General features: G+C 43.0%; 1 pseudogene; it reads right to left on the reverse strand.

The window, feature by feature from the left end:
• Positions 1 to 2,433: 2,433 nt before the first annotated feature.
• Positions 2,434 to 3,586, reverse strand: LOC123133471 (uncharacterized; annotated as a pseudogene).
• Between the last annotated feature and the right edge of the window lie 3,484 nt (positions 3,587 to 7,070).

The following is a 7,070-nucleotide window of genomic DNA, read 5'->3' on the forward strand; positions in this document are numbered from 1 at the left end:
TTTCTCCTTCGTGAGGCCAAAAATTATATATATAATTACGATCACGATGAACTAGATGCATAGGATAAAACTTCTAATAAAATTCCAATTTCAATCGGTTGTAGTTCCATGATCCAATGTCATCACATATCCTAAACCATGTCAATGCCTTTCCCTTCAAAGATAAAGGGAAGGCCTTCTTATTAATAACATCCTCGGGCATACCTGGAAGCTTAAATAATCCACAAACTTCATCCACATAGATTAGGCACATATCGGAATGAAATGTTCCATCTCCTGTAAAATGATTAGCTAGCAGTTTCTCTATCATACCCGAAGGAATTTCAATGTAAACATTTTTAGTAGGTTCAGTAGGTCGAGGAGCAAATCTTTGCTCTTCTGGTCGGGGTGAAGATACCCCGAACAAGCCCCTCAAAGGATTATTTTTCATAGTAGCAAGTGATAGTAAATTTCAGCACACTATATAAATGTTTCCTTACCAAATTTCACCTACCAAAGGTGCTTCACTCCCCGGCAACGGCGCCAGAAAATAGTCTTTATGACCCACAAGTATATGGGATCTATTGTAGTCCTTTAGATAAGTAAGAGTGTCGGACCCGACGAGGAGCAGAAGGAAATGACAAGCGGTTTTTAGTAAGGTATTCTGTGCAAGCACTGAAATTATCGGCAACAGATAGTTTTGTGATAAGATAGTTTGTAACGGGTAACAAGTAACAAAAGTAACAAGGTGCAGCAAGGTGGCCCAATCCTTTTTGTAGCAAAGGACAAGTCTGGACAAACTCTTATATAAAGCAAAGCCCTCCCGAGGACACATGGGAATTATCGTCAAGCTAGTTTTCATCATGCTCATATGATTCATGTTCGTTACTTTGATAATTTGATATGTGGGTGGACCGGTGCTTGGGTACTTCCCTTCCTTGGACAAGCATCTCACTTATGATTAACCCCTCTCGCAAGCATCCGCAACTACGAAAGAAGAATTAAGGTAAACCTAACCATAGCATGAAATATATGGATCCAAATCAGCCCCTTACGAAGCAACGCATAAACTAGAGTTTAAGATTCTATCACTCTAGCAACCCATCATCTACTTATTAGTTCCCAATGCCTTCCCCTAGGCCCAAACAATGGCAAATGTCATGTAGTTGATGTTCACATAACACCACTAGAGAAAAGAAAACATACATCTCATCAAAATATCGAACGAATACCAAATTCACATGACTACTTATAACAAGACTTCTCCCATGTCCTCAAGAACAAACGTAACTACTCACAAATCATATTCTTGTTCATAATCAAAGGGGTGTTAATATGCATAAAGGATCTGAACATATGATCTTCCACCAAATAAGACGGCGGCAAGGTTCGCCAAGGTTCCGCCTCGAGACGGCGGCGCTTTGTCCTGAAAGCTTCCTTATGATTTTTTCCAGGGCAAAAGACACCATATAGTAGAAAATGGGCATCGGGGGCCTGCCAGGTGGCCCACGAGGCAGGGGGCGCGCCCTCCACCCTCGTGGACGGTGGGTGGCCCCCCCTCTGGTGCTTTCTTCGTCCAATATTTTTAATATGTTCAAAAACTGACTTTCCTGGAGTTTCTGGACTTTTGGAGTTGTGCGGAATAGGTCTCTAATATTTGCTCCTTTTCCAGCCCGGAATTCCAGCTATCGACATTCTCCCTCTTTATGTAAACCTTATAAAATAAGAGAGAAAAGGCATAAGTATTGTGACATAATGTGTAGTAACAGCCCGCAATGCAATAAATATTGATATAAAAGCATGATATAAAATGGACGTATTACTACCACATGTACAAAAAGCACAGAGATATCATTAGCTCTAAACAAAAAAAATACTTATGGAAGGGTACATATATTATGCAGTGATCACGAATATAATACCAGAAGGAAATGAGGCGACGCAAAATAGTGGTCACATAAAGTAGTAGGTGCTTATATTAACGGATACCAGAAGGACATTAATGTTTATAGGGTGTGTCTGAATATTATGTGCAGATGGCACCTAAGACGACAGGTATAAACTCTGCACAATATATTCACTTGTTAAATTGATCTTTTGACAGGGCAACAGATGAATCACTAGTTGAGAACTGCTCTAATTTATTCGACCAACTTCCGTTTGTGCTAGAGGGCACAGATGCAAGGCAGGCCAAGCTATATGGAAGTAATATCCAAGATATCAGCTTCAGAAAAATATTCCAACAGTATGCCACCATGTTAACAAATCAAACTTTTAGTCGGGAGAAAACAAACTCACTGGTTACTTTTGAAATTTAATACACTGTTACTTTTATCAGGCAAGCCACAATGCAGTCATGAAAAGAACACCCAATCATGAATTACCAGCTTAATATGACGAGAGAAATTCTGTTCTTCCAAATGGAGTTACCAATTTTCATAGCCTATTTTTGGTTTATGTAAATCTGAATCTAGCGGGCACCTCCCCTTCACAAGCGGCTGCATAGTCTTCAGCAAGATGTGGTGCAGCTTGATTGTGAGGGCATATGAACTACTCCACAAATAACTTCTCGCTGATCGAGACCATAGTATGGTAGTCTCTGCCATGACTTAGCAATCCATTTTTCTTAAAAAACCTCATTACATAGTAGCGGGCCTGAGTCGGCCCTCCAGGCTGTAAGTGAGCATAACAGGGCGATGAGCAATGTAGGCCGGCTCCAACCCCACCTCTAAGATAAGGAACTCTGACATGCGCGGCAGCACATCATGTGACCTTGTCAGCAACACCGGAGCCTTGGACACGGCAATGCCAACCTCAGTATATGACCACCTAAGTGTCTTCTTCAAGTAGTCCAGCTTGGCAGCCATCTTGTGCTGGCTGAAGTATGAGACAGCGTGCAGCGCTTGCATGAACATTCTAGAGCCATGAGGCACACCTATACCTTCGGCGTGCGCAACCATCATCACGACACGCCCTGGTTTGGCACAAAGTATCCTCGGTACACGGATGAAGAGCTTGGCAATATCACAAGCACCTAGTCCACACTGTAATAGGAGATTAACATTGGGCTTCACCACCCTCTCGAGGTTAGGGTCGAGGATGGAGGAGCCATGTTTGAGCGGCTGGAGCAAGTTTTCGAAGGAGATGAAGAGTGGCAGGTAATACTCTAGCTTGGAGACGACGGATCTGCGGCGAAACTGTCTGGGGCGAGCGAGACGAGGCGCGCGATCTCGGCATTTGACAGGCCGAGGCCAGCGAGCCCCGCGACGACAGGGGCCAGAGTTCCCCCCACGCCGGCGCAGAGGAACCGTGGATTCTTGGCGACAACGGCTGCGACATCGGCGCCGAAGAGGCCGAGGCCGGCAAGGAAGGCGAGGACGGCGTCGGGGTTGGCGGGGGACTTGAGGTGGGAGAGCTTGGCGGAGGCCTTGAGGGCCTGGGCTCGGGTGAGGCCGTAGGTGTCGACGAGGTAGTCCTCCACGGTGAAGCTAGGGTTGACGGGCGCGGCGGCAGAGAGGAGGCGGTGAAGAGAGAGGAGTGGAGAGGTGGAAGGAGGGGGCGCGGCGGAGAGGAGGTGGGAGAGGAAGCGCTGCCGGAGGTGGAGCATGGCGCCGCGACAGCGGGGCAACGCCGGCGGCGGTGGGGAATTCGAGTGGCGTTGTGTGCGGCGTGTCTGTCTCCGGTGGCTGGTGGACGGACAGCAACTGTCAAATGAACTGGGCTGAGTTGATCCGTATCGTCCAAATGGCATCCAACGGCGACTTTCCATCCACAAGTTGCCAAGTGTCCTTCAGAACCCAAATATAACTACTGGCACGCGAAAACATCTATTATGCACACCCCTAAAAAAACATCTATTATTCATGGTTGCCTAGTTTTTTTTAGGGAAGGCCATCATGGCAAGCTTTATTAAACTCAAATAATGATTACATCGTTCGCTAATCCTTCTAACAAGAAATTTGGAGGATCATTGTCCCATCTACCAGAATGTTTATTCAAAAAGCTGAACTTAGCAAGCTCATGAGCTACACCATTCACTACCCTATTACAATGTTTAAATTTGACCTTCCCGATTAGATTGGCTAAATCAACACACTCCGCGTAAATAGCCGCCGCTGAATCCCACCATTGCGATTGGCCAGTGTAGAAGTTGATCATTTCAAGAGAATCCGACTCCGCTTCAATATTATCAAGGCCCAAAGAATATGCAAGAGATAAGCCTTCCTTCATAGCCATTGCTCGGCCGCATGGTTTAAATAAACGCACCTACTCCCTCCGTCCGAAAATACTTGTCATCAAAATGGATAAAAAGAGATGTATCTAGAACTAAAATATGTCTAGATACATCCCCTTTTATCCATTTTGATGACAAGTATTTCCGGACGGAGGGAGTAGTTGCTACAAAGGAGCCGTTATGATCTCTGATGACTGCTGCAGTTGCTCCTGTACCTTCTTCCAAGTGGTAGGAAGCATCAACATTCAATTTCCTTATTCTTGGTTCAGGTCTGGACCATCTTTCTTCCACAACATTACCTGACTGTTTCCTCACCCTTAAGGCATTCCCAGTAATGGCAAGGATTGAAAATGCACTGCTTCCAGTTGGGTATACCTTTCCTTCGTGCGTTACTTGGCGTCTTAGCCACCAGATGTACCAACAGCCGACCGTAATTGTTTCCCTGATGCCAATTGCTTGTGTACCGGGCATTACACCTCCGACACTGCAAATTAGGTGTTCAAGAATTTCTGAACCAGAACGGTCAGCTAGTATATGTGCTGTAATGCATTCATAAATTCCAAGGTTAGTCCATATCTGCACAGCTAGCGTACATGTAAATAAGAGATGCTTAACATCTTCAGCTCCTTGCTTGCAGATTGGACATTGTCCAACTAAGCCAACATGGCGATTTGCTAGGATAGATTTCAACGGAATAATTCCATGCAAGCTCCTCCAGCAGAAGATATTCACATTTGGAGGAATTTTTTTTTTCGAAACGGATAAAATTTTTCGAAACGGAATTTGGAGGAATTTGAAGATTCCATAATGTTTTCCATACTGGATTCATGGTTGCCTAGTTAATAAAGGAAATGAGTAGGCCACAACGACATGGTTAATCTAAAGTCGAACACACGCTACAACAAATGACAAAAGACACCGCACAACATCATCGTCATCGCCCTTAACAACGGGGCTTTGTCATATAGCACTAGTAGAAAAGGGGCCAATGGTCCAGGCCGGTCCAGCCCATTAGTCCCGGTTCAATCCAGAACCGGGACCAATGGGGGCATTGGACCCGGTTCGTGAGCCCCAGGGGCCGGCCGGGCCACGTGGGCCATTGGTCCCGGTTCGTCTGGACCTATTGCTCCCGGTTGGTGGGACGAACCGGGACCAATGTGCCTCGCTCCTGGCCCACCACCATTGGTCCCGGTTGGTGGCCTGAACCGGGACCAAAGGACGACCATTAGTCCCGGTCCATTCCACCAACCGGGACTAAAGGGTTGGTCCTCGTTGCGGCCAAAGTTTAGTCCCACCTCGCCAACCGGAGGGGAATCAGACCGGTTTATAAGCCCCTCCCTCTCTGCCTTATTGAGCTCCTCTGAAAATGAAAATAGATGCCCTTATATAGGGAATTTAGGCTAAATTCATACGAATTTCTCTTGAAATTTGTTATGAATTTAATTTGAATTTCCTCTATAAGCGCATCTATGCTCATTTCTGAGTAGCTTTTTATATAGTTTTTTTCTTTTCTGCTATATTTATTTTTTTCTTTTTATTTCTGAGTTGTAATAAGTCATTAAAAATAAGCATCTATGCTCATTTTTTAGTAAAGTTAATCATAACTATTTTTTATTCTATTTATTTTTTAATTGTAATAAGTCATTAAAAATAAGCATTTATGCTCATATTTTAGTAAAGTTAATCACAACTATTTTTTTCTTTTTATTTTTGAGTTGTAATAAGTCATTAAAAATAAGCATCTATGCTCCTTTTTTAGTACAGTTAATCACAACTATTTTTTGCTTCAATTCATTTCTGAGTAGTTTTCTATATAGTTTTTTTCTTTTCAGCTATATTTATTTGTTTTTTTTATTTCTCAGTTGTAATAAGTCATTAAAAATAAGGATCTATGCTCATTTTTTAGTAAAGTTAATCATAACTATTTTTTCTTCTATTTATTTTTTAATTGTAATAAGTCATTAAGAATAAGCATCTATGCTCATATTTTAGTAAAGTTAATCACAACTATTTTCTTTTCTTTTTATTCCTGAGTTGTAATAAGTCATTAAAAATAAGCATCTATGCTCCTTTTTTAGTACAGTTAATCACAACTATTTTTTGCTTCAATTCATTTCTGAGTATCTTTTTATATAGTTTTTTTTCTTTTCTGCTATATTTATTTTTTTCTTTTTATTTCTGAGTTGTAATAAGTCATTAAAAATAAGCATCTATGCTCCTTTTTTAGTACAGTTAATCACAACTATTTTTTGCTTCAATTCATTTCTGAGTAGTTTTCTATATAGTTTTTTTTCTTTTCAGCTATATTTATTTTTTTTCTTTTTATTTCTCAGTTGTAATAAGTCATTAAAAATAAAAAAGAGGCGCAATGCTTGTTAATTTGCTTCAAGCCTTTCGGAATAGTGTCAACTGCACTGCACATAGCTCTGTCCAGTCTACCGTATTCCTCAAGGCTTGAAGCTAACCAACGTGCAGGAGCATTGGGCCTCTTCGTCATCGTCTCTGCACTCAGGGCTTATAAACAGCTGCGAGTGCCTCTCGCTTGGCGAGGTGGGACTAAAAAAACAGCTGCAGGAAGAATCAACAAAAAAACAGCTGCAGAAAATAAAAAAGTAGTTAGACGGGTCCATTGGTACCGGTTGGTGGCACCAACCGGTACCAATGCCACTCTTTGGTACCGGTTGGTGCCACCAACGGGACCAATGCCCCCCTTTTAGTCCTGGTTCGTGCCACCAACCGGGACGAAAGGGGGCATTAGTCCCGGTTGGAGCCACCAACCAGGACCGATGCCCTTGCTATATATACAGGACTTAGCAGTTTTCGATCTTTCCTGCTCCACTCCCGTCGCCGCGCGTCT

Source organism: Triticum aestivum, chromosome 6B (assembly GCF_018294505.1).
Source record: "Triticum aestivum cultivar Chinese Spring chromosome 6B, IWGSC CS RefSeq v2.1, whole genome shotgun sequence".
NCBI lineage: Eukaryota > Viridiplantae > Streptophyta > Magnoliopsida > Poales > Poaceae > Triticum > Triticum aestivum.